The following is a 27,906-nucleotide window of genomic DNA, read 5'->3' on the forward strand; positions in this document are numbered from 1 at the left end:
CTGCTGCTCCCCCTGCTTGTGCGTACTTTTTCTCTCTCACTCTGACAAATAAAATGTTTTTTAAAAAATGTGGAGAGTAATCTGTATAGATTGGTCAGTCAGCTGTCGTTAGTGCTGAGTGCTGAGCAAAGTCCTATGACTATGGTCTCATAATACTTACATGCAAGACATTTTAAAAGTCTGAACAAAATGTTTTTAAAATCTTGACCGTTGAGATACGTGAAGTGAAAAGAATGAGGACTTTCAGTTTTGGCAGGTGTGAGTTCTGATTCTGGTTTTGCAAGTTGTTTAACCTGAGGGAGTGAGCCTAAATTTGTACTTTGCAGAATGGAGATACCCTGCGTCTTACGGAGGTGCTGCGAGGGTTACGTGCCTGGCCTAGTGTCTGAGATATGGTAGGCACTCAGTAGATGTATTGTTTATCCTGGTCCCTGGGGCAAAAGCAGATTTAATACGAAGATGATGCGGCATTAATAAACATTTCTGGAGAATTATCTGGGCACTTTCAAGGTCCTAAAGGTTGGTAGCCCTAGTTTTTCACTTCATACTTAAGCTTTTGTTTGGAAGGAAACGCCGGAAATAGAGGATACCTCTAGGGAGTGGAGTGGGCGTGGAGGGTGTGAGAAGACTTTTCCTTTTTATTTCAGTACCCTTTGGTATATTTAAAATGCTTTTTACAATGATCATGAATTTTATAATAAAGAAAAAAGGAAGGGCTTAAGTAAAAGGAAGAATCGTCTACATAATTTTTAGATAGTTGCATTCACAAAGTTAGATTTTTAAATTGCTATATTATTGTCTTAATTACTATTTTCAGTGGTTATATAACATCCATAATTTATTTAGGCTAATTCCAGTTTAAAATCGTATTGCTTTGATTGCTGGACAGTTTAAACATTTTCCCCATGTACTTGTTTATCAGTTTTATTTTATTATGCAAATTGTTGATGATGTTTGTCTGATAGGGTCATGAGCTGTCTTGTAATACGGAGGTCACAACCTTCTGTTGTATTTACTACCAACATTTTCTCTTGATTTTTCCATTTGATTTGTTTTTTCACTGTACAGAAGTTTAATTATTTTAATTTTTTTGAAGATTTTATTTTTAGGTAATCTCTACACCCATTGTGGGACTCCAACCTACAACCCCTGGCTGACTGAGCCAGCCAGGCGCCCCTGTACAGAAGTTTTAAATTTTATGCAGTTTAGGTGTTAAATCTTTCTCTTTGTAATTTCTTCTATCAATTCAAAGCTTAGTTTAATTTCTCTAAAACCTTGCTAAAATGTGAAGTTTTTTTTTTTTTTTTTTAAGATTTTATTTATTTATTTGACAGAGACACAGCAAGAGAGGGAACACAAGCAGGGGGAGCGGGAGGGGGAGAAGCAGGCTTCCCGCTGAGCAGGGAGCCCGATGCGGGGCTCGATCCCAGGACCCGGGGATCATGACCTCAGCCGAAGGCAGATGCTTAACAACTGAGCCATCCAGGCGCCCCTAAAATGTGAATTTTATATTGTTGACTTTTCTTTGATTTAATGGTTTAATTTTTCTTAGAAATCTAGGTCTTTAAATCTCTTGGTGTTTCTAAATTACTCCGTCATTTAAAAGCAATCTTGGGGCGCCTGGGTGGCTTAAGCCTCTGCCTTTGGCTCAGGTCATGATATCCTGGGATTGAGCCCCGCCCCCTCCTTGGGCTCCCTACTCAGCGGGGAGTCTGCTTCTCCCTCTCTCTCTGCCCCCTGCCCCCCACCTCATAAAAACAAAAAACAAAACAAAAACCCCACAATCTTTTTACTAGCTATTAGCAATTGATATCTACTTTGTCAAATATTAAATTATGTATAGTTCTGTTTCTAGACTCTATTCTTTTATGGCAAAATTAATTTTCCTTTTTGTTTTTTTTAAAGATTTTATTTATTTTGTGGGGAGTGGGGCAGAGGGAGAGAGAGAGAATCCCAAGCAGACTTCCCCCTGAGCATAGAGCCTGCCCTGGGGCTCAATCCCACTACCGGAGCGGAAACCAAAAGTCTGAGGCTCAACCCACCGAACCACCTGGGTGCGCCTATATTTCTTTTTTCTTGAGAAAATGTGTAGGACTTCATTTTCTTGTACTTACTGAGAAACATCTAAATGAAGCTAACTTGATTTTAGCTCCGTGACAAGTAACTTTTTTTTTTTTTTTTTTTTTTTTACAATTTTTCATGATTTGAAACTTGCAAAAAATTCTTGTTTCTCAAAGTTTCCTCGAGTTACGTATTAGAGTCGATGTTGGCTTAGTAATTTGCCTGTAATGTGGAGACTCTTTTTTTTTTTTTTTTTTTAAAGATTTTATTTATTTATTTGACAGACAGAGAGAGGGAACACAAGCAGGGGGAGCAGCAGAGGGAGAGGGAGAAGGAGAAGCAGGCTTCCTGCAGAGCAAGGAGCCTGATGCGGGGCTCGATCCCAGGACCCCGGGATCATGACCTGAGCCGAAGGCAGACGCTTAACCGACTGAGCCACCCAGGCGCCCCTAATGTGGAGACTCTTGATTTATGTTATCTTTTTTTGTTTTAACTCTAGGAAGTTGTTAAACCTTTAATAATTGGTTCTGATTTATTCTGTCTTGGGGTACCTGTTGGTAGGTTAGATCTATATAGTTTGTTTTATGGCTCTTCTTCATTTTGTCTGTTTATGTTAAATCAGCATTCTAGATAGGCGTCTCACATCTATGTTCTGATTTACTAATTTGATTTTCTAATGTCTTGATTTTTTTCCTGGTTCTGTTAATGATAGTTGCTTTGTCCTATTGCAGTTTGCATTTTGGACTGTTAACTCTTTTTCCCTCTCTGTTCTTGTTAATAGATGAAATGGTCTCTAATTAGTTCATGAAGAATATAGTGTGACACATAGAGCATTCTTTTCACGGGGAAGAAAGGAGCTTGCAGTCAAGAGTTGGGTTAAATACTTTACCAGTTCCCCTTATTTTCAGTAAGTCTTGGAGTGGGTGTGACCACAGGAAACTAGTGTTAACTGGCCAGCTAAGTGTATGGATTGTCCACCAGTCAAGGTTGGGAAAGTCTAACTGGGCTAATTGGGCCATTTGTTTGATCGAATTTGGCATATATTTCTTCTGGTCTTCAAGGTCAGAGTAACAATTGTGTTTATATATTTTAACGTTCCCAACGAAAAAATAGTAAAAATATATTTGAGGGCCTATGTTGGCATGTTCTAGGAATTTAATTTTCTGGCTTTGCATGGTGACCTGTCTCTGATTTCTGCATAATTTCTTCTGCTTCAAAGTTTAGCAATTTGGGGATCTGTTGGTGGTAGGACCTGTTTAGAACATTTTTAAGCCATGTGGTATTTGACGGACTCCTCGCTGTTTCCAATTGAGCTGCTAAATAAAACTCCTTCACAGGAAGTATTTGTGTAAGAAAGTGCTGGTAGGCAAAGTGAGACCATCCGGAAGTGATTCATCTGACTGGGCTGTTTGTTTAAAATTTGGGACTTGGTTGCGTAGAGACCATATCTTTGAGCAAACTGAGTGAAGTGCCACTTGAATGCAGAGGTTCTGTTCCCTACCTGATCGAATAAGGACTCTGCTGCTTGGTTTTTCTTCTAGAGGAGCTCCTGGTATTCTGATTGATCCCTGTGCCTTGACAGTGTGTGAATCAAACATCTTAAACATATAATAAGCGAAAGATCTGGTTAATGTTTTACTTTGAAGAAAAAGTTTACTTGCTTAAGTTTGAATGTTGTTTTTAAAATTTTTTTCTTCTAATTCTGTCAGGAAGAATTACTTTGTTATTTTTTAATAAGGCATTTTATTACAGAAACCTCAATACTTCAGATACTTTTAAACAGCTAAAAGGAAACAAACTAAAACCCCAAAACCCCAAAACCCAGCCCTGCAATTTGCAAGGACGTCATGCTAGAAGATATTTTCTGTCTGCCCCAAGATCATTGTCCTCCTCTGCCTTGTCACTGTCATCCTAGGGACCGCTTATTGAGCACTTACACACGAGGCAGCGTGCTAAGCACTTTTATATATGCGTTGTCTGACCGCTGTTCTTGAAGGCACATGAGGTGCTTATTCTTCTCTACATTTAACAGAAAAGAAAGCAAAGTTCCGAGCATCTAGTAAGTGGTAGATCCGAATTTCAGGTTTGGCAAGTACTTACCAGGTCAGTCTGCCACTCAGTCCTCCTGCTTCTAAAAATACTGACGGCAACAGTCACTACCGGTAATGAAGCAGAATGATGAGGAACTTGATATACAGCACGACTGTGTATTTTTCTTTTTATTTTAAAGAGGAGAAAAAATGAATTAGTACCCCTTGTCTGCCGGTCTTGTAACTACCCGTGCAGTCCCAAGCCCCGCTCTGTGTGACACCAGCTGGCTCTGTCAGCCTCTGTCCGCATGGAAGGGGCAACAGTCAAGTCCACCATTTCCGTCTGCTGGTTCCGGGAGATGTTAAGCTCGGGGCTGGCTGACGGGCAGGTGCTCTCCCGCCTGCCTGCTGCTTACTGCAGCCTCCGGCCTGCCACTCTGACTATACCAGGACACTTCTCCGATGGGTCTCATGTCCTGTTTTGTTTTGATTTGTCTCATATCTTTGTGTCTAGTTGGAGTGTTGGACTCTGTCATACTTTTTTTATTCAGTGCAGAGCTAAAGATAGTGATGGGCATACAGAAGTAGCTGTTACGGGTTTGTTGATTGGTAAAAGATTTATTCATGCTTTTGAGAGAGCGAGTAAACAAAGGGCCTCCTGGCTGGCTCAGTCAGTGGAGCGTGCAACTCTTGATCTCCGGGTTGTGGGTGTGAGCCCCATGTTGGGTATAGAGATGACTTAAAAAATAAAATCTAGAAAAAACAAATAGGATAAACATAAAATCTAAGTTAAGTGATTTTTATAGGTGTCTAGAAACATGATTACTGGTCTGTGATAAATGTGTATGTTTAACTTTTCTGACCTAACTCCTGCTCACTAAGACTTTCCCTGGAAGTGGAAATGGATGCAGTAGGGATGATATAGTAAAATACGGGGACTCTGGGGAGGCCAGAGAGTTCCCAGTTGCTTTTCTTTTTCATAACCTGGTATCTGCTTTTGATTCAGCTCAGAAAGGCATTTCTTCTTCCTACTTGCTTATTTTTTAAATAATGACCTCATGCAGACAGGAGTGGCAAATTGGATTGGAAATTGCCTCGGATCGTTTGGCAAGAGCTGTATTTTTTGGTGTTGTGGGTGGAGGACAGTCCTGTCTAAAGGCCTCTATTTCTTCTTTACTCAGAATACCTTCCTGTTGACTCACTGGAAATCATAACGAAAAGCAGAAGGAACATTGGAGAGGCAGCTACCAGCCCAGGGCTTGGCTTCTGTTGGGGCAGAAGTTTGGTGACTGAGAGGATGCTGGCTTTAGGCAAAATTATGAGACTTTTTTAGTGGAAGGAAAATACTATTATTGTGATGGGTATTTCTCCATAAGGTAGAAAATATCCACCTATTTCTAGGGATCATTAATCGGCCACATAAAAATCAAAATATTTTCCTGAATAGGATTAGTGTTCTTAAAAACTGAAGCAGAAGGAACTGAAGTATAAAAGGAGGGAATGAGGCAAAATTAGAAAAGGAAAAATTGAAAAGGAAAAACCTATGATCATAGTAGAAAAATGATATAAAAATAATTTAAATAGAAAAAGCCTCACAGTATAGCCAATTATTTCATTCAAATAACATATGCAGGGGCGCCTGGGTGGCTCAGTCGGTTGAGCGTCTGCCTTCAGCTCAGGTCATGATCCTGGGGTCCTGGGATCGAGCCCCGCATCGGGCTCCCTGCTCAGCGGGGAGCCTGCTTCTCCCTCTCCCTCTTCCTGCTACTCCCCCTGCTTGTGGGTGCTCTCTCTCTCTCTCTCTGTCAAATAAAAACAAAAAACCAAATAACACAGGCAGATCAGATGACCTTTAGAACAGCTAAAAGGAAACAAAATTTACTTACTACTTACAGGACTATTATAACAAAATGTTTTTCTGCCTTGAAAACATACTGTTAGGTCATTAGTTTGGACAGTGTTTCTTAATCATTGATTGAATTGGTAGTGCTAAGCAGTGGTTTGACTTTGAGGGTTTTCCTTTAAAAAAACTTGAGAATTCCCACAAAAATATTTTTTAGGTAGATTTTAGTTTTTTATTTTTATTTTTACTTTATTTTATTTTATTTTATTTTTTTTAAAGATTTTATTTATTTATTAGAGAGAGAATGAGAGACAGAGAGCATGAGAGGGAGGAGGGTCAGAGGGAGAAGCAGACACCCTGCCGAGCAGGGAGCCCAATGCGGGACTCGATCCCAGGACTCCAGGATCATGACCTGAGCCGAAGGCAGTCGCTTAACCAACTGAGCCACCCAGGCGCCCCTATTTTGTTTTTTTTTAAAGATTTTATTTATTTATTTGACAGAGAGAGAGACAGACGGAGCAGAAGCAGGGGGAGTGGGAGAGGGAGAAACAGGCCCCCCGCTAAGCAGGGAGCCCGATGCGGGGCTCAATCCCAGGACCCTGGGATCATGACCTGAGCTGAAGACAGACATTTAACGACTGAGTCACCCAGGAGCCCCAGATTTTAGTTTTTTAACTAAAACTTTTTTCTTAATCATTAAAAAAAATAGATAATACATGAACCTGATACTTAGAGGCTATGCTAGGGTATACAGTGAAAAAAAAAAGTCTGTGTCCCAGCCACCCAGTTTTTCCCCGGATGGAACCACTGTTATGAGTATGTGTGCTTCAATATTCAGTACATAGAGATACCAGTTACTTTTATTTCCTTGTTTAGAAGTGATAGTGCACTATACATTCTGCTTTGCATCTTGTGGCTTATTCCACGAGAGTACATTAGAGTGCCTCATCTTTGTCTTCACAGTTGCCCAGTTCTTCAGTGTATAGATTTAACCTACCAGTGCACATTTCCCCCCAGCTTTGCTATTATAAATAGTGTTGTAGTTAGCAACTTTGTATGTTTGCCATCTTGCACTTGTGAGTATTCTTGTAGGATAAATTTCTAAAAGTGGAATTTCAGAGTCAAAGGGAATGTGTACATTCAGTTTTGATAAATATTGTCAACTTTCTCTGTGTGGGGGTTGTTCTGTCCTCAGTAGAGGAGAGGGCTGCTTTACCCATAATTTTACCAACCTGGAGTATTAATAGTTTTATTGAATATTTGTGAATTTTGTAGGTGAAAATGGTATTTCATTGTAGTTTCATTTTCATATTATCTAATTTTGAGTGAAGCTGAGCATCTTTTTTTAAAATTATTATTTTTAGGTAGGCTCCGCACCCATTGTGTTAAAACCATGAGATAAGAGTCACGTGCTCTACCAACAGAGCCAGGCAGGCATCCCTGAGCATCTTTATATATGTTTAAAAACCATTTGTATTTCCTTTTCTGTCAGCTGTTTTAGTAAAATCCTTTGCTCATTTTTCTGTTGAGTCATTGGCTTTTCTTTCTTTTTTTTTTTTTTAAAGATTTTATTGAGAGAGAGAGAGTGCGAGAGAGTGAGCACAAGTGGGTTGAGGGGCAGAGGGAGAAGTAGACTCTCTGCTGAGCAGGGAGGCTATGCAGGCTCGATCCTGGGATTTAAGGATCATGACCTGAGCCAAAGGCAGATGCTTAGACTGAGCCACCCAGGTGCCCCGAGTTACTGGCTTTTCTTACTGATTTGTAAGAGCTCTTTATATATTGAGGGAATTGACTCTTTGGATGCCATATGTGTAGTAAGTAATCCAGTTTGCCCTTTAACTTTTGACTTTAAGGTTTTAAAAATAATTTAGACTTTTATTATTATTTTTAAAAATAATTTAGAATTTTAAAACATTTTTTATTTTTAGCTTTTAGGCTTTATGTCATTTTTTAGAGAGTCCTTATTTATACTGATAATATACAATAACATTCCCCTGTGCTTGCTTCTAGTATTTTTACAATGTAAAGACTTTTAACATGTAACCCTTTGATTCATTTTGAATTTATTTTTGGTGTGAGGAGTGAGGTAGAGATCCTGCTTTATTTATTTATTTTCTCTAGGTGATGTTTGGATAATAAATACTGATCATCAACTTGGCTCTCTCGTGAAATATGCTCTGGGGTTTGCCATGCCTTCTAGTCTATGAATTGAGATCTTAACTTTTTTTTTTTTTTTTCAGAACAAGGCAGGTTCAACTGTTGATTTCTGAAACATAAAAAGATCATTTTAGAGAAATTAGCTAGAATTTTCCAGAGTACTTTCAAGCAAGTTGTATTGTGCCATTAAAAAAGATTAATAGTGTGTAGTGAAGTTGGCATTGAGAAAACAGGTTTTAGATTAACAGCGTTGGCGTACATACTGTGAAGAGATGAATCAACTTGCCAAACTACCATAATTTATTCTTTGTGTTATAGGAGACTACAATTCAGGATTTGAAAACTGTGTGGCTGACTTTCTAGATCACTCTTTTTTGAGGTGTATTCTACTAATGAGTGCTGTGGCATTAAGAAAGAAAGGGTTTAGTGGTCAAATTTCAGAAATTATGGATTAAGCCAAGTTAAACAGATTATTTAACCTGTGGGTTAAATCTTTAGCATGGACTGTAAGTTCTGATTCTCCAAGGGAGAAGATCGTGTAAGCAATACTTCTTAAACCTAGTTTACTATCAGACTCTTCTCACAGACCGTCTTTCTTAGGACTGGTGTTCCAGAGTTGTGCTTTTTTTTGTTTTTGTTTTTTTATTTTTATTTTTATTTTTTAAGATTTTTTTTGTTTTTGTTTTTTTAAAGATTTTTTTTTTTTTTTAAAGATTTTACTTATTTATTTGAGAGAGAGAGAGAGAGAGAAACAGCATGAGAGGGGATAGGGTCAGAGGGAGAAGCAGGCTCCCCGCTGAGCCGGGAGCCCGATGTGGGACTCGATCCCAGGACTCCGGGATCATGACCTGAGCTGAAGGCAGTCGCTTAACCAACTGAGCCACCCAGGCGCCCTAAAGATTTTTTTTTTATTATTCATTTTAGAAAGAGGGAGAGAGGGAGAGTGTAAGTGGGGCAAGGGGCAGAGGGAGAGCAAGAATCTCAAGCAGATTCCCTGGCTGGATCTCACGATGCAGAGGTCATGACCTGAGCCCAAACCAAGAGTCCGAGGCTTAACTGACTGAGCCGCCCAGGGACCCCTGTTCCAGAATATATTGGTTTGGGAAATGCTGTTCTTTGCCAGAATAATGGATTTGAGGGACCATTTCAAGTAAGAATTTGGGGCATGTTCATGGTCAGTTCTCAACTGTTTCATGTTTTACCTGTAGTTTCTATTCTTCGAGTTCTCATGTTCTTGGCTTAGCTTAAATTAAAGCTATTATTGTAGGTATAATTGCTGAACTGTCATCAGTGATCTTTAAGGCATTAGGCAGAACAGAAGTGTAGTTTTTTTTGTATTTTGTTTTTTTAGGAATGTGGTTTTTAAAAGTGGAGGAGGGCAAATGTACTAATTATTAAAAAGGAAAAGGAGGTACCACAAATTCTAGTCTAGCAAATTAGTCTTGGGCAGAATTCCTAGCATAGTGTCAAATAGATGGCTTATGAGCACTTCGTGAGGAAAGAAGTGATGCTTAGGAGTCAACCAGGACTTCCCGAGACAAGCCCTTTCACATCATTTTCTCTTGGACAGGGTCACCAGGTTGGTGAATCAGAGAAACACAGTAATGTCTAGGTTTTACCAAGGCATTTGCAAGTATGTCTCATGAAACCTTAGTGACAGGTTGGATAAATGTGGACTAGCTTGTAAGGTAGTTAAGATTTATAGCCAGTTGAATAAACCATATTCAAAAAGAGCTGCTAGATGAGGAGTGACTGCTTAATGGTTGTGGGCTTTCTAGTGGTGAAAATTTTCTGGAATTAAATAGTCATGGTGGTTGCACAACATTGTGAATATACTAAAAAAACATTGAATTGCATACTTTAAAATTCAACATAAATGGTGAATATATGTTATATCAATTTTATCTCAAGAAAGGAGCTGTTAGGTTTTTAAATTCAAAGAAAGCTCTCTACAGGTAAAACATTTTTATTGGGACTTATCAGTGATGTGTATTGATTGAGTTTGACTTAATTGCTGGAGGGGTGGTTAATACACTGCATGAAAGTTCTGCTTTCAAAATACCTTGGATCTAATGATGAGATTTAATAGTGATAAAATGTTACATCCTACACTGGGGTGTAGTTGCAAATGAAGTGTCTAGGTGCAGGATAGAGTAGTTGCATTTACGGGAATAGCATTAGTGGGAAAATTGAACAAAATGAAACAAATCTGTGTTGTTTATCAACTCATTAATAGAAATGTGGTATATGCAAAAGGAAAAGGTGGTTCCATTGTCCTCTGCATTGATCAGAGGATACCTGAAGTTGGCCATAATTTAAGAGGGACCTTGACAATAGTCTAGAGCAGGGATGATAGATACTTGGTGGGATTCTTTCACACCCACAGCAGGCATGGCTGATAGATCAGAATCCTTTTCAACATAGGACCTGAGGAACCCCTCCCAATCAGTGGATGTTGGCCCACTGGTTGAGACATGGTTATTGCTCAAGGACTAGGGCATGTTGAATGAGCCTGACCAGGATGATAAAAGGTCTATAAATTACGATGTATGATGAATCATTGAAATGACCAAGATTATTTAATATGGAGACAAGGTTTCCCTAGAAATGTAGAATCTCAGAAGTGCGATAGCCGTCCAGTATAGGAATTCATTCAACTGTTAACATTTTGCCTACATTATTTTTTTTTTTTTTTTTTTTTTAAAGATTTTATTTATTTATTTGACAGAGAGAGACACAGTGAGAGAGGGAATACAAGCAGGGGGAATGGGAGAGGGAGAAGCAGGCTTCCCGCGGAGCAAGGAGTCCGATGCGGGGCTCGATCCCAGGACCCTGGGATCATGACCTGAGCCGAAGGCAGACGCTTAACGACTGAGCCACCCAGGCGCCCCCCTACATTATTTTTTTTAAGATTTATTTATTTGAGAGAGAGAGGGAGTGTGCACACGTGTGCAGAGGGGAGGGGCAGAGGGAGAGGGAGAGAGTCTTAAGCAGACTGCACTGAGTGCAGAGCCTGATGCAGAGCTCAGTCTCATGACCCTGAGATCACATGACCTGAGCTGAAACCAAGAGTTGGATGCTTAACTGATGGTGCTACCCAGGCACCCCAACATTTTACATACATCATTAAAAAAATCCCTGAAAAATGGAAGAGGGGTTCGATTTATCACGTGTGGTACCAGAGGAACAGAACCAGGCAATGGAAATCTGTTTAATATGAGGAACTTTTTTTTAAAAAAGATTTTATTTATTTATTTGAGAGAGCGAGAACAAGCAGAGGGAGTGGCAGGGAGAGGGAGTAGTAGGGTCCCCACTGAGCCGGGAGCCCGATGCGGGGCTCTATCCCAGGACCCTGGGATCATGACCTGAGCCCTAAGGCAGATGCACAACCAACTGAGCCACCCAGGTGCCCCTAAATGACTTGATAACATTCTATTGCTCTCTCTCTCTCTCTCTCTCTTTTTTTTTTTTTTTCTGACATGGCTAAAACAGTGGGGAAAAGCACTTCGTATAAAATAAAACAGGTAGAAAGCATTTCTGGGCTCTGTTCAGGACCCTCTAATAGAACTGCGGAGAAGATGGCGAAAGCTTAACGCAATCCTGTCCTTAGGGGATTTACAGATTAATTGGACAGATAGGGCATCACCATTTCAGAAGTTACGCAGCATCAAAGGCTGAAAGGTTTAACTAATGTCACAAGACAATCTAAGGCTGCCAATGAAATGATGCAGTTAAATGTGTGAGAGTTTAGATGAGGGAAAGATTATTTTATGGCAGAGTTTTGTACGATAAGCTGAAATTAGAAGGGAGAGAAGGCAAAGCATAAATGTACATATTTTTGTGTTCCTTTAGAGTTGAGACTGTCTTTTTCTGCTTCTTGGTACCCAGGAGTACCCCTTCCACAGTGCTTTTCCACAAAGTAGATGCTCAGGAATATTCATTTGAATTGGTGCAAAGCTGTGTGGAGTGTGGGGGTTGGGGTGGTTAAGAGAATTTTAGTATTGTGGGGATAAGAGCTTAGGATAATTTGGGGTGCCTGGGTGGCTCAGTCATTAAGCGTCTGCCTACGGCTCAGGTCATGGTCCCAGGGTCCTGGGATTGAGCCCCTCATCAGGCTCCCTGCTTGGCGGGAAGCCTGCTTCTCCCTCTCCCACTCCCCCTTCTTGTGTTCCCTCTCTCGCTGTGTCTCTCTGTCAAATAAATAAATAAAAATCTTAAAAACAGAAAAAGAGCTTAGGATAATTATTTTATTATTATTATTATTATTATTATTATTTGGTTATGATTGAGACCTCAGTACTATAGTCCTGAAGCATGAGGAAAAGAACAGTTTGTGTCATTCAGCAGTTACTTATTGAGCACCATGCTTCAAAGGTAAATCAGAAAAGGATCCCACCCTTATATACTTAAATAACTATATTAAGAGGTAAAGAGATATATTAAGAGGTAAAGTTTAGAGGAAGTTTGGAGGAAGGAGAGCTTATTTCTAAGGGTAGAGCATAGAAGAGTGCATGGAGGAGGTGACTTTTGAAAGTAACATTTGAATTGTCAAGTGGGTGAGGCCGATCAAAAATTTTACCAACTCTTTATTCTTAGTAGTCCTCTCCATCCCTAGCTTCCCATATTATGGCTTGATGACCTTTACTATCTCTACAAACTCTCAATTTCTCTGACCCTAGGGGTGGCTGGATGGCTCAGTCGTTGAGTGTCTGCCTTCGGCTCCGGTCATGATCCCAGGGTCCTGGGATCAAGCTCCGCATCGGGCTCCCTGCTTGGCGGGAAGTCTGCTTCTCCCTCTGCTGCTCCCCCTGCTTGTGTTCCCTCTCTCGCTGTCTCTCTCTCTGTCAAATAAATAAATCTTTAAAAAAAAAAGAAATTCTCTAACCCTAACAAATTTATCCCGTCTCATTTAGCATGCCAGCTTTACCATAGCAATGGAAGTATCTTTCTTCCTAAGACTCTCTCTCTTTTTTTTTTTTAAGATTTTATTTATTTGAGGAAGTGAGCACAAGAGCATGAGCGGGGGAGGGGCAGAGGCAGAGGGAGAAGCTGACTGCTCGCTGAGCAGAGAGCCTGATGCGGGACTTGATCCCAAGATCCTGGGATCATGACCTGAGTTGAAGGCAGATGCCTAACTGACTGAGCCACCCAGGCGCCCCAAGACTCTATCTTCTATGTGTGGTTTGGATCCTGTCCCCTCTTGTCTTCTAGGGTCCTTATTCCAGTATTGTTTTCTTAACTATAACTTACATTTTTTCCTGCTGATTCTTTTCTCTGTGGTACATAAACATCCTCATCCATTCAAGATCTACTCCCTTACTACTAGGCCCTACTCTGATTATTGTCCCTTCTTTTTTTTCCTTCAAGAAAAACTTGTCTGTATTCTCCGTGTCCACTTCTTTATCTTAACTCCTGTGGGTGTGATTTGTGCGCCCTCCTTTCCCCCACTGAAATTTCTCTTGCTTGAGTCACTGATGACCTAATTGTTACGTCCGTTGGAAAATTTTCAGTACTTTTTTTTTTATGAGAGACACACACAACACACAGCACACACACACAACACACACACAACACACACACACAACACACACAGCACACACACACAACACACACACAACACACACACACAACACACACACAACACACAACACACACAGCACACACACACAACACACACAACACACACAGCACACACACACAGCACACACACACGAGGGGCGGATGGGGAGGGAGAGAAAGCATCGTAAGCTGGCCCCAGTGAGAAGGCCAAGGCAGTCTCCTGACCTTGAGATCATGGACCTGAGCTGAAATCAAGAGTCAGATGCTTAACTGACTGAGCCATCCAGGGGCCCCAGTATGTATCTTTCTTAATCTCGGTGGCATATGACACTCTAGTCTGTTCACTTCATGAAGTTTTCTTCCTTTTAACTGGGTAGTTTTTATACTTTTTTAAAAAATTGTATTTATTTGTCAGAGAGAGAGAAAGAGCACAAGCAGGGGGAGCGGCAGGCAGAGGGAGAAGCAGACTCCTCGTGGAGCAGGGAGCCCGATGTGGGCCTCGATCCCAGGACCCTGGGATCATGACCTGAGCCGAAGGTAGACGCTTCACCAGCTGAGCCACCCAGGCGTCCCAGCTTTTTATACTTTTTGAATTTTGACCTTTGTATATATATTGCCTATCTAAGAAAGTAAATTCAGGTAGCACCTCCTCGAGGGAGCACCTGCCCTTACTCCAGGTCTGAGTTAGATGCTCGTCTCTTGTGTTTCCACCTCTCCTCACCACCGTATCTTTTTTTATAGCTTTTCACAATATATTATAAATTCCTTATACTTTTCTTTTCCCTAATACACTGTGAGCCTCAGAGGGCAAGGAGTATGTCCTTAATGAGTATGACAGTTAACCCCTCCGCCTGATCTATTCTCACTAAATACTAGATCTGAAAATTAAATTTTTGACCTATGACTTGTTCTATAGGCTCTCCTTGTTCCTGGGGCTCTAGCAGCTGCAGCAGTAGGCTGTGATGAGTTAGACTTGCTTTTGCAAAGGAATATGTACCTGTCTTCTGCCTTGTAGAGGACTCTCACCTGTTTCTTTTCTCACATGCTGCTCACAGCCAGCAGTAACTGGGCTGCAGCTGCTGAGATTTAATACCACCTAAGTTTAACTCAGTTTGAGGATTTTTTTTTTCATTTAAGGTTAAAAGGTCTTTCACGCTTTGTGATAGATGGTAAAGTAGAGGTGGAGGGCTTGATGGATCAAACGTCGTAATGTTTCCCTAGGCTCTGCATTGGAAGACTCTGGGAGTGAGCAGTTAATCCTTTTAGCCCAGGGACTTTAAAAAAAAAAAAACTTCATTGAAGTAATAATTTACATGCCATAAAGTTCTCCTATTTTTTAATGTACAACTTAATGATTTTTAGTAAATTTACCAAAATAGTACAATTGTCACCATAGTGTAGTTTCCATCACCCCAGTAAGAACGGGGACTCTTGAAATATGATAACCATTAGACATTTAATTTCGACACATAGACTTGACACAACTTATCCAGTTCAGCAAAGAGTAAAACTATTTGCTCAGAGATGGGTCTGTGTTAGGTATCAAGAAAGACAGAGGTAAAATAAGTTACTTAAGAAGAAGAACAAAGTTTCCCTTCTGTTTCTAACTCATTCTTATAGCTGTTCAGATTGGCTTAATTTATACTCAAGGTTCTTTTTTTATTTTATTTTATTTATTTATTTGACAGAGAGAGACACAGCGAGAGAGGGAACACAGGCAGGGGGAGTGGGAGAGGGAGAAGCAGGCTTCCTGCCGAGCAGGGAGCCCAATGTGGGGCTCGAACCCAGGACCCTGGGATCATGACCTGAGCCGAAGGCAGACGCTTAACGACTGAACCACCCAGGCACCCCAAGTTTCTTTTAAAGCAGATACTATCAAGGTTTCTCATGTGCTTGCATGGCTTGGAAAACAAGCCTTTATCATTTCTTGCCTGGATTACTGCTGTTACTTCCCGAGATCTTCCTTGCCCCTTACCGATCCCTCCTCCTCATCCATACTGCTTGGAGTGATCTCTCAAGTTATATCTGATCATTTCATTCCCCCCCCCCCTTTTTTTTAAGTAGGCTCCATGCCCAGTGTGGAGCCCAGTGCAGGGCTTGAACTCACAACCTTGAGCTCAAGACCTGAGCTAGCTCAAGAGTCAGACGCTCAACTGACTGAGCCACCCAGCTGCCCCTGATCATTTCATTCCTATTTGAAATCCTTCAGAGGGTCTGCACATTCTCTTCCCTTGGCCTGACATGTTTGCCTCCTGAACACCCCCCCACCCCCCTCACCCCACACAGAGTCCTTCACGACCTAAATGCCATTTTCTCTGAGAAACTATCCCTAATTCCCTTCCTTCTTCAGGTGGTGAGGAGTTCTTAATTGAATACTCTGCATTCATTTCTCTCTCTTTTTTTTTTTAACCAACTGGATTGAAATTACTAGGCTGTTTCCAGTGCCTGGATGGTGCTTAGATGTGTTAGTGTCTTAGTAGAATCCTAATTGCCAGGAAAGACTGCCCAGCTTGCGAGGTTTTCGGCAGCGAGTAACCCTGGCATGTGGGGGCATTTGCTGTGCAAGCTGGGTGTGGTAACCGGAGGAGCAGCTCCTGGAGGAACCGAATCTCGATGGTTTGGAGTAGTCAGTTCCGGCATTGGTATGTTCCCCTCTGTATTGCACTGAGCTGGGAAACCACTGAAGTCACGTGCTCGGCAGAACTCGTTCAACTCGTTTCCTCCTCACAGACCCCTAATTCACATTCCCACCCTGATTCTTTTCTCCCAATGCATGCTCGAGGTCTGGGCTTGTTTCAGCGCTTACCGTGCTAAGAGTTCTCTGAATACTGATTTCTTTGTCTTGCTGTCTAGTGGAATGGGTAGGGCCAAGCATATAGTCCCTTTGACAAATGCTATTGGTAAGACAAGGTAGGCAGGTATTAGGCAGGCTCCTGGGTGTTAGGCTCTAGAAGGTTTATTCCTGGGATCTAGCTCTTTGATGCACGTCCTCCTGTGTATGTAACACGGGTACACAGAGCCTGTTGGTGTATGTTTGCATACAGTATCTCATTTGATCCCCCTAACAGTCTTACCGTGTTTTTATGGACAGGAAACTGAAGCTCAGAGAGGTTAGTTAGATAAGTTGTCATTCTTATTTCCTTCCCTCATTACTCAGGGAAGAAGTGGGTCTGTTCCTCTCCATAGCTAGTGCCCCCTGTGTTCTTTAGAATGTTGCCTTCTTCCTTGGCTCTTTATTTCTTCTCTCTTCAGTCCCCTCAGCACTTGTTGCTTTCTTGCAGCCTGCAATTAAGTGCCTCTTCCTGAGTCATAAAAAGAGAGAGGTGCCTTCCCAGGACATGCCACCACCTCAGACCAACCCTTACTCCATTCCTCCAATTTCTCTTCCCTTCTTAAACTTCCTGAAAAGGAAGTCTACTTTGGCTGTTTCTAGTTCCCCACTTCTACTTGCTTTTCTAGTTGTATCTCCCTCCCCCTGCTCACCACTCCACTAAGATCCCCCTTATGGGGGGGTCACAGATGGCCTTCTTCCATGTTTGCTGCATCCTTTTCCCTTTGCCATCCACCTCTCTGCAGCATCGAAGTTGGTGACCTCTCCCAGCTTCCTGAAAAGTTTTCCTTCCTTGCTTGCCATCATGTGATTCTCTCATGGCTCTCATTTTACTATAGTCGTCACTATTCTTTATAATACGCAGCACTTAAGTGTTGGTGTTCTCTGAGGCACAGTCTTGACCATTTTTTTATTTATTTATTTTTATAAGTCACCTCTGCACACAGTGTGGGGCTCGAACTCATGACCCCGAGATCAAGAGTCACATGCCCCTCCAGCTGAGCCGGCCAGGCGCCCCTTGGCCGTATTTTGTTTTGCTCTACCGTCTGTTTCTCTGGTGAGCTCACCCACCCCGATGGTGCCACTTTTCACACCTGGGTCTCCAGCCGGGTCTGTCTCCTGAGTTTTCCAGACGTGTGTTTCCACTGCCCACAGGGTGTCACCACCTGATGTCCCGTTCGTGTTTCGAGCTGAACACGGTTCCGGCATGAATTTGTCATTCTGGCCTGCTTCTGCTGGTGGCCCCCGCCTCGTTGACTGGCATCCTCTTTCATTTAGTCATCCGGGCCACAAGTCACCACATCATCTTTTAAAATAAAGCAACATTTTGCCTTTTATAGAAGTTTCTGAAAGTTTACTAAACGTGGTACATGTTGCCAGGTTTTCTTCTGGAACAGTGCGAGAACGTGGGGTTTCCCCACGTATTGGACAATAGTAAGTTGCTCTTGTTCCTTTTTATCTTTGCCAGTCTGGTAGTCAAATAATGGTGTTATTGTTACTTTAATCTGCATTTCTTTGATTAGTAGTGAGATTAAGAGTTTTTCCTATAATTATGGCCCTTTACTTCTTTTGTGAGTTGCCTGTTTATGTTTCTAGATTTTTCTAGGGAAATACTTGTCATTTTTTTAATTTCAAGCATTTAAAATGTATATATACATATAAAGATTAGGAGATTATTAATTTCTTGTTATGTGTTGCAAATTTTCCCTCTAGTTTATCTTTTCTCTAAAGTATTTTAATTGTCCTGTGGAAGTATAACTGCTTTTTATGTAGCCAATTTATTTCTTTTTTTTTTTTTTTTTTTTTTTTTTTTTGTAGAGCCCAGCACAGGGCCACAGGGCTTAAACTCAGGACCCTGAGCTGAGATCCACAGTCCGTCCCTTAACTGACTTAGCCACCCAGGCGCCCCTCCCTCTTTCTTTATATCTGCTGCCATAATTTTGTTTGAAGAGGCTTTTCCCATTTCAGGATTGTACAACCATTCATCTATACTTTTTCCTCCTTTTATCTTACTCTTCAAAATCTCTAATCCATTTTTTAAATTTAAATTAAAAAATATTTTTAAAGATTTTATTTATTTATTTGAGATAGAGCGACAGTGAGAGAGAGAGAGAGAACACAAGCAGGGGGAGCGGCAGGCAGAGGGAGAAGCAGGCTGCCCGCTGAGCAGGGAGCCCGATGCAGGGCTCAATCCCAGGACCCTGGGATCATGACCTGAGCTGAAGGCAGACGCTCAACCAACTGAGCCACCCAGGCACCCCCCAATTTTTTTTTAAGTAAACTCTTCCCCCAATGTGGGGCTTGAACACACGACTCTGAGATCAAGAGTTGCATGCTCCACTGACCGAGACAGCCAGGCTCCCCTCTGATCCATTTGATGTTCAATGTCAGTAGCAAGATGTGAAGTCAGGAGCTAACTTTGCCTCCCCGCCCCCCCCTTTTTTTCCAGTTGTCTGTAAAGCCTTGTCTCCCCCTTCTATCCCTTAGTGCCAGCTGTGTAACCAACTGTCAAGTGGGGTCAGTTTTTCCCTTGTAATTACTCATCAGTTTTCTTTCTCTTCCCACCATTGTCCTAGTCAAAGACCTTACTGGATTCCTCTGACCAACCCACTCTTCTGTTCAAAAACTTCGGTGGTTCCCACTGCCTGAGAATTAAAATTCTAATGCTCCAGATACATCTCTACCTACTCTCTACTGCAGTGACTCATCATCCCCCAAATACACCATTTGTTGTCATCCCTTTTTTTTTAAGTAATTTCTACACCCAGCAGGGGGCTTGAACTTTCAACCCTGAGATCAAGAGTCATATTCTCTACCAACTGAGCCAGCCGGGCGCTCCTGTTTTTGTGCCTTTTTGCCGTTCATTTATGCTTTATCTCAAATGTCTCCTTTTCCCATTTTTTCACCTCTTCAAATACAGTTTATCTTATAAAGCCTAGTTCACATATCATCCCCTGTTGTAGCTAGTTGTTTAAGCATCTCTGTTCCCAGGGGGTGATCTCCTTGAAGGTGGGAACAGGCATTTAGCACATTTCATGCTGCTGATAACTGTTGCATGGTGTAGTCCATTAGAAATGTGTCCTGGGGCACTCGGGTGGCTCAGTCGGTTAAGTGGCAGACGAGATCTTGATCTGGGCTCAGGTCATGATCTCAGGGTCCTAGGATCCAGCCCTGCATTGGGCTCTGAGCTCACCCGGGAGTCTGCTTGATTCTCTCTCTCCCTCTCGCTCTGCCCCCACCACGCTCTTTCTCTGTCTCTAAAATAAATAAATCTTAGGGGCACCTGGGTGGCTCAGTCAGTTAAGCATCTGCATTTGGCTCAGGTCATGATTCCAGGGTCCTGGGATCGAGCCCCCTGTTACGCTCTCTGCTCAGTGGAGAGCCTGCTTCTCCCTCTCCCTCTGCCTGCCACTCCCCCTGCTTGTGCTCTCTCTCTCTGTCAAATAAATAAATAAAATCTTAAAAAAAAAATAAAATAAAATAAACAAATCTTAAAAAAAAAAAAAAAGAGAGAGAGAAATGTGTCCTGAATGGATGTGTAGCTGTCAGAGTGGATAGGTGTTTTTTTGAAAGTTGATTTAAGGGGCACCTGGGTGGCTCAGTCGTTGAGCGTCTGCCTTCAGCTTAGGTCATGATCCCAGGGTCCTGGGATCGAGCCCCACATCGGGATCCCTGCTCTGCAGGAAGCCTGCTTCTCCCTCTCCCACTCCCCCTGCTTGTGTTCCCTCTCTCTGTGTCTCTGTCAAATACATAAATAAAATCTTTAAAAAAAAAAAAAGTTGATTTAAGGGGCGCGTGGGTGGCTCAGTCGGTTAATTATCTGCCTTCCACTCAGGTCATGATCCTGGGGTCCTGGAATTAAGCCCCAGGTCTCCTGGAATTAAGCCCCGGGTCAGGCTCCCTGCTCAGTGGGGAACCTGCTTCTCCCTCTCCTCCCCACTTATGCTCTCTCGCTCTCTCTCTCTAAATAAATAAAATCTTTAAAAAAGAGAGAGTTGATTTAAAATATGTGTAAAACAAAGCTCCATAGAAATAGGCTAAATGTGAGAGGTAGATAAGAATTATTTATAAGAATTGTGATGTATTTATATTAAAAACAGACTTTTATATAAGCACTCGTTTTCCACACTAATTGTGTCAATGTCACCAGTGTTCAGTGTGCTTCTCTCTTGGTGCTTGATACAGCTTGTTGGTGAGGTTGTGTACTGTGGTGCAGGGTGCTTCGGGAAGCACAGCTTCAGAACTTGAGGTTTTGTTAGTGTTCAGAGGTGGTAGCTATTACGGTCACTGAAGGAGGCAGTAGATTATAACAATAGAGTGTGGGTTTTAGAATCACACCAACTTGGGTTCAAGTGTGAGCTCAGCCACTTATCCGCTGGGTAATCTTGGATGGGTCACTTTTGGGAGCCCATGGTTTCCTTATCCCTAAAATAAAAAACAATAATACCACTTAATGAGGTTTTTGCAAGGATGAAGTGAGATAGTGCATTCAAAGTATTTAGCTTTATATCAGCCAGGTGGTGTTAGATTCTTTTTTCATGTTATTTATATTGAAAACGAGCCATTTATTTTTATTTTATTTTTTTAAGAGGGAGAGAGAGATGGGGGAGGGGCAGAGGGAGAGAGAGAGAATCTTAAGCTGGGCCTGGAGCCCAGCACGGGGCTTGCTCACCCAACTCTAAAATCATGACCTGAGCCGAAATCAAGAGTTTGACACTTAAACTGAGCCACCCAGGAGCCCTGAAAACAAACTACTTAGATATTGCTGTTTTCATGTTTAGTAGTTGTGTTTCAGATCTGAAGCCACTTTTTAAATTTTTTAGATAATTTTCATGTGACTTAGATTTGCTAAAGCAGTTCTAACGTGTTAACTTGAGGAGGAGAAAAATGTTGAAAGTTTATTTCCTTTGTTGTGAGAGGAGGGACTAAGAACGCTACTCTCCATTTTCTTCAAACTCTGTGAGAGATAGAAGACATGTAAGAGTTTTGTCACTGAGTTTTATTTGTGGCCACAGCTGAGACTCCTGATCACAGGTAGGGTGTGCTGACGTTACCACGTGGTGTGATATTCTTAGAACTTTTTAAAAAAGTGACTTACCTGTTAAAACATTTGTACTTGTAGAAATATTTGTACTGGGAGAAAAATTAAAAAACTCCGCAGTGTTGCCAAAGTGATTTTCCGAAACAGATCTCAGCAGGTTATTCCCATCTTAAAATCCTTCAGTGTCCCCACAACTAGGATGGTTATTTTTCTGCCTGGAGGCCTTCCCTGCCTTGGCCAGTTGGTAAACTCCTCTTCATTCTTTTCAAGCCCATTAATATTTGTGGACGATGTGGAGCCAGAAGAGAGTTAATATTTTGGGTAGCAGAATTAGGGTTCCCAAAAATGCTGACCTTAGGGACAGTGGGCTGAACTGAACACGAGGAAATACGGAGATGAGTGCAAGTAGTGGTTCTAATATGGAATTGCAGAGATAGGATTCAGCAGCAACGAATTTGCAAAAAACTTGATTGGAAAAATGTAATAAAAATGATTTACTCTGAGGCTTTGTTTGTGGTTATGGAGTACTTCAGAATGAAGAAGGTGATAGTCCTGTTCCATTTCAGGCTCGTTGACCTTACCTGGAACATGGATGGTGTTCAGTTGGAGAAAGTTCACAGATGAGTGAGGGTGATGTGTGGGGGGCCCAGGAGTCCTGTCTAACATCTGAGTGCTCGCTCTGTTCCAGGCAGTTCTTAACGCTTTATTTGCATTATCTCTTGTAACCCTCACACCCATCCTTCCAGGTCGGTGCTAATATTACTCCCTTCTTATGAAGAGTACTTGAAGGAAATATAATCATTTCAGTTACAGAGGTGTCAGCATCTGAGGGGAGAGGAGGAAAAGCACAGACTTTTTTTCATACTGAGCCACCACACACTGCCAGCTCCGTGCTTTATATGCAGTCTTTTTTTTTTTAAAGATCTTATTTTATTTTATTTTAAAGATTTTATTTATTTGTCAGAGAGAGAGAGAAAGCAAGCACAAACGGGGGAGCAGCAGATAGAGGGAGAAGCAGGCTTCCTGCTGAGCAAGGAGCCAGTGCAGGACTCGATCCCAGGACCCTGGGATCATGACCTGGGCTGAAGGCAGACACTTAACCGACTGAGCCACCCAGGTGTCCTAAGATTTTAATTTTAAGTAATCTTTACACCCAGCGTGGGGCTCAAACTCACAACCCCAAAATCAAATGTCACATGCTCTACCAACTGGGCCAGCCAGGTGCCGCCCCACCCCCTTTTTAAATTTTATTGATTAATTTGAGAGAGAGAGAGAGAGAGAGCGTGGAGTAGAGGGAGAGAGGGGCAAGCAGACTCTGCTCCAAGTGTGGAACTGACATGGGGCTTAATCCCATGACCCTGAGATCACGACCTGAGCCGAAATCAAGAGTCAGCTGCTCCACGGACTGAGCTGCCCAATCTTATTTCACCTTCAGCAACAGACCTACCTGGAAAGCATTGTTACTCGCTTTTAACAAATGAAGAAACTGGTTAAGTGACTGTCTTGATAAGGGACAGGTTATAAATCCAGGTCTCTCTTTTTTTTAATTTTATTTTTTTAAAGATTTATTTATTTATATTAGAGAAAGTGCGCGAGTAGGGGAAGGGGCAGAGGGGAGACAAGCAGACTCTCCGCTGAGCGGGGAGCCCAATGTGGGGCTTAATCCCCGGACCCTGAGATCATGACTGAGTCAAAACCAAGGGTTAGATGCTCAACCAACTGAGCCACCCAGGCACCCCTAAATCCAGGTCTCTTAAAGTCCCTGGCCAGCGCAGGCCACATGTATACACACACATACACACACACACACACACACACACACACACAATTTTTTTTTAATTTAAATTCAATATAGTGCATCATTAGTTTCAGACATGGAGTTCAGTTATTCATCAGTTGCATATAACACCCAGTGCTCATCACGGCCACATTATATTTTTCATTCCATATGTTGTCTTGCTCCCCAAGGCAGCTTAGGGTGCCAAAGGGGAACTGGTGCTGGCTTAATAAAAACTTCTGGCTGCTAGAATCCAGAAATGAAATGAGTTAACTTGAATGTTTGGTTCCACGTCAGCAACAGCGGTCAGGCTCAGCCTATGGCATGATTTGGCTGATAGGATTTGAAAGCATTCAGGCACGAAAGTGGGGGAGTGGGTGGGAGGTGGAGGGAGTGGAGGAGTTGGGGTAGAGGAGAAGATCTTTAGGGAGCTTTCCACCTGAGGGATTCTGTGATTATCATGAGAGGGATGAACATAAGACTTGGCAGAAAGTTGTGTTGGCCATTGATTTTTCTTTCATACATAGGTTTATTTACTTTTTTTTTTTTTAAGATTTTATTTATTTGAGAGACAGAGAATGAGTGAATGAGAGAGAGCACAAGCTGGGGGAGGGGCAGAGGGAGAAGCAGACTCCTTGCTGAGCAGGGAGCCCGACCATGTGGGGCTCCATCCCAGGACCCTGGGATCATGACCTGAGTCTAAGTCAGATGCTTAACCAACTGAGCCACCCAGGCACCCTAGGTTTATTTACTTTTTAATTTTAGCTTTATTGTGGTATAATTAACATATAAAATTGTAGGGTATTTAAAGTGTACAAAAAAATAAAGTGTACATTGTGGTAATTTGTTATATGTATACATTATGAAAGGTTTAGGTTTTGTTTTGTTTTTGTGAGAACATTCAAGTTCTTACTCTCTTGGCAAATTTCAGTTACACAAACATGGTGATCAACAACAGTCACCATGTTTTACATTAGAGCCTCAGACCTTATCCTCTTTTTTTTTTTTTTTTTTTAAAGATTGTATTTATTTATTTGACAGATAGAGCCAGGGAGCACAAGCAGGGGGAGTGGCAGAGGGAGAGGAAGAAGGAGGCTCCCCGCTGAGCAGGGAGCCAGATGTGGGACTCGATCCCAGGACCCTAGGATCATGACCTGAGCTGAAGGCAGACACCTAACCATCTGAGCCACCCAGGTGCCCCAGACCTTATCCTCTTACAGCTGAAAATTTGTACCCTTTTGCCAACCTCTCCCTATTTCCTTTACCCCTTACCCCATGGCAACTACTTTTCGACTGTGTTTCTATGAGGTTTTTTTTTTTTAGATTTTATATATAAGCAGTTATATATAAGCATTATACCCAGTATAATGCCCACGGGTGCATCTCTGTTGTCACAAATGGCAAGATTTCCTTCTTCCTCATGGCTGAATGATAGGCCAGTGTGTGTGCATTTGTGTGTGTGCGTGTCACATCCTCTGTATCCATTCATCTGTGGACGGGCACTTCTCCTGTTTCCTTGTCTTGACTATTGTGAATAATGCTGCAGTGAACGTGGGAGTGCAGATATCTCTTTGACAGCCTGCTTTCATTTCCTTTGACTGTACACCCAGAATTGGGATTGTTGGATCATATGCAGTCCTATTTTTATTTTTTTTTATTTTTATTTTTTTTTTTAAGATTTTATTTATTTATTTGACACAGAGAGAGACAACGAGAGGGAACACAAGCAGGGGGAGTGGGAGAGGGAGAAGCAGGCTTCCCACGGAGCAGGGAGCCCGATGTGGGGCTCGATCCCAGGACCCTGGGATCATGACCTGAGCTGAAGGCAGACGCTTAACGACTGAGCCACCCAGGCGCCCCTGCAGTCCTATTTTTAATTTTTTAAGGAGCCTCCACATTTCTCCTTCCTGGCTGCACCAGTTTACACTCCCACCAGTAGTTACACGGGTTCTCTTTTCTCCACATCTTTCCCAACCCTTGTTGTCTCTTGCCCTTTTGATGATGGCTGTTCTAATAAGTGTGAGGCGATGTCTCATTGAGGTTTTGATTTGCATTTCCCTGACGCTTAGCACCTTTTGTGTGTCTTCTTTGGAAAAATGTCTATTCAGTTCCTCTGCCCATTTGTAAATTGGATTGTTTGGTTTTGTTGCTGTTGAGTTGTATGAATTCTTTATATATTTTGGATATTAACCTTTTATCAGATACGTGATTTGCAGATACTTTCTTCCATTTCACAGGTTGCCTTTTCCTTTTGTTGATGGTTTCCTTTGCCCATGCAGAAGCTTTGTAGTTTGGTATAGTCCCACTTCTGTTTATTTTTGCTTTTGATGCCTTTGCTTTTGTTGTCAAATCCAAAAATATCATTGCCAAAACTGATGTTAAGGAGCTTACTTCCAATATTTTCTTCCAGGAGTGTCTGGTTTCAGGTCTTACCTTCGAGTGTAATCCATTTTGAGTTGATTTTTGTGAATGGTGTAAGGTAGGGATCTGTGCATAGATTTATTTTAAAATGTATTTATAAAGCAAGGGGCACCTGGCTGGCTCATTTGGTAGAGGATGTGACTTGATCTCGGGGTTGTAAGTTTCAGCCCCACATTGGTTGTAAAGATTACTTAGAAATAAAATCTTTAAAAAAATGTATTTATAAAGCTAAATTAAATGCTTACGTTTTATAAGGAAGCTTTGTGTCTGAGTTGAAAATCAGTGTGGACTTAAAGTTAAACTAAAATACTTAAAACCCTATTTTGTGGACAGAATGTGGAGAGATACTAGACTTTTTCCTGTATGGGATATCTGACACTTTGCCCTATTTATTCCGCCCTGTGGGGCTCAGCCCTGTTAGGTTTTCGGAGTGACGTGGTAAGAGCAACAGTGGTCTAGTGTAGAGGATTCTTAACTGGGAATCAGGGTCTTGTTATTCTGCCTTTGCCACTAACTAGTAGTTGACCTTGGATCGATAGACCTTATACTTGTAAAATGAGGGAGTTGTACAAGTAGGTATAGCCTTTGGGTAAGCTTTTGAACAATAAAAAAAGTTTCTTTAATGTTTAATTTTTTTATTTGGAGTTAGACTTCTAAGGTCCTTTCCTTAGGAATTAATTCTAAAGACATGCACAAAGATGTTCCTTGTGGTGTTGTTTAATAGTTGAAACTATTTGGAAGTGACATGAGTCCAACATAGGTGACCAGTTAAGCACTTGGTAGAATTTTTGTGTAACTTAGTCTTCAGAAATTATATAATAACATGGAAAATATTCATAAAATATTGAGAAGTGTCTAATAATTTTCTCTAATGTATACATATTATTATTTAAAAAAAACAAAACAAAACAAAGAGATTTGCCCTAGAAACGCTTTAAGTTCCTGGCTATCATCTTGTGATTCTGTGGTTTAGTGTCAGAGGGGGAAATCTCAGATGGGCTGTAGAGGACAGAAAGGAGGGTTTGTTGTATCTTCTTGGGATTATAGTAGAATTTAGACTTCTGCTAATATTAAAAATTAGAGTAACATAGCACCCTACTTAGGACTCTTAATTTTTCAAAGCAATTTGGTCCTGATTTAACTTACTTTATTTTATTTTTTTTTAACTTATTCTTATAAACAAACCAGGTGATACTCTGTTGTGAGACAGAGGTCACCACCCCGTGTGTGGTAATTTGGAGGGCAGTTTTGGGTTTGGGGCAGCTGAAAGACACTTCTGTATTTTGCCTATTTATTCTAGCTCTCCCTTACCCCTTTTCATCAGATCACAATTGGCTCTTCTTCTTCTGGCCTGACATTTCTGTGATGTGCAAGGTATTCTATTCCACTATACAAAACTTCTAAGTCTAGCTGTTAATCAGGACTGTTCTACAGCAGTTTGCCTAGCGAAGGCGCAGATAAAGGCTTGTGGGAGATGTCACCCTCTGGTCCTTCCTTTTACTTTGATTTTGATGTAATGATCTCAGAGGAGAACCGAAATGCATTTGGTAACTAGCTCTGATTCAAGGCAAAAGCATGCACTGTGCTGTTTATCCATAGTCTTCCCTATATGTTTACCTTGTTTTGAGGAGAAAATAAAATAATTTTTTCCTCATTACATGGTAAAGGGCTGTTTTTGGCTTAGACTGCAGTTGTTCTAGGTTTGTTTCTGTTAATGAGAACACAAGTTAGACTGTCCCCTGAGAGCTGGGGTTTTCAGCAGCTGTTTGCCATATCCTTTTTAGCAATAAAATATTGGAGGGCTGATTATAGAAGATGTATTCTTGGACTACAACTGTTTTCCATACCAACGACCTACATTCTTTTCCACATTGCCCTTCTGGTCTTTGGGCTCTTGCAGAGGTTTGGATTTTGTAGCTCTTACCAGTTGGTTTCTAATTTAACTACTATGGCAACTCTTCTGGAAAACTCATTTGTTGTCTCCCCGCCCCGCCGTGATCATTTAAGTTCTATGACCTGGAAGAAAAGCCAGAGGTAAAAACTTGTATCATCGGGTATAGGGAACAATCAGAAAATTCTCTGGCCCATGCATACACCCACCCAGTATTTATTTAAATACATACTATGACTATTTATAGAACTTGAGAGACACAGGGAAATTGTTCCTTTTCCTTATACTATGTTGTA

The 27,906-nt window shown here is 41.5% G+C and overlaps 1 protein-coding gene across 1 annotated transcript in view; it reads left to right on the plus strand.

Annotated features, from left to right (window-relative positions):
- Positions 1-27,906, plus strand: part of IQGAP1 (IQ motif containing GTPase activating protein 1) — a 105,838-nt gene that overhangs the window by 7,567 nt on the left and 70,365 nt on the right. The gene's annotated exons all lie outside the window — the stretch shown is intronic.

This window comes from Halichoerus grypus, chromosome 8, assembly GCF_964656455.1.
Source record: "Halichoerus grypus chromosome 8, mHalGry1.hap1.1, whole genome shotgun sequence".
In the NCBI taxonomy this organism is placed as follows: Eukaryota; Metazoa; Chordata; class Mammalia; order Carnivora; family Phocidae; genus Halichoerus; species Halichoerus grypus.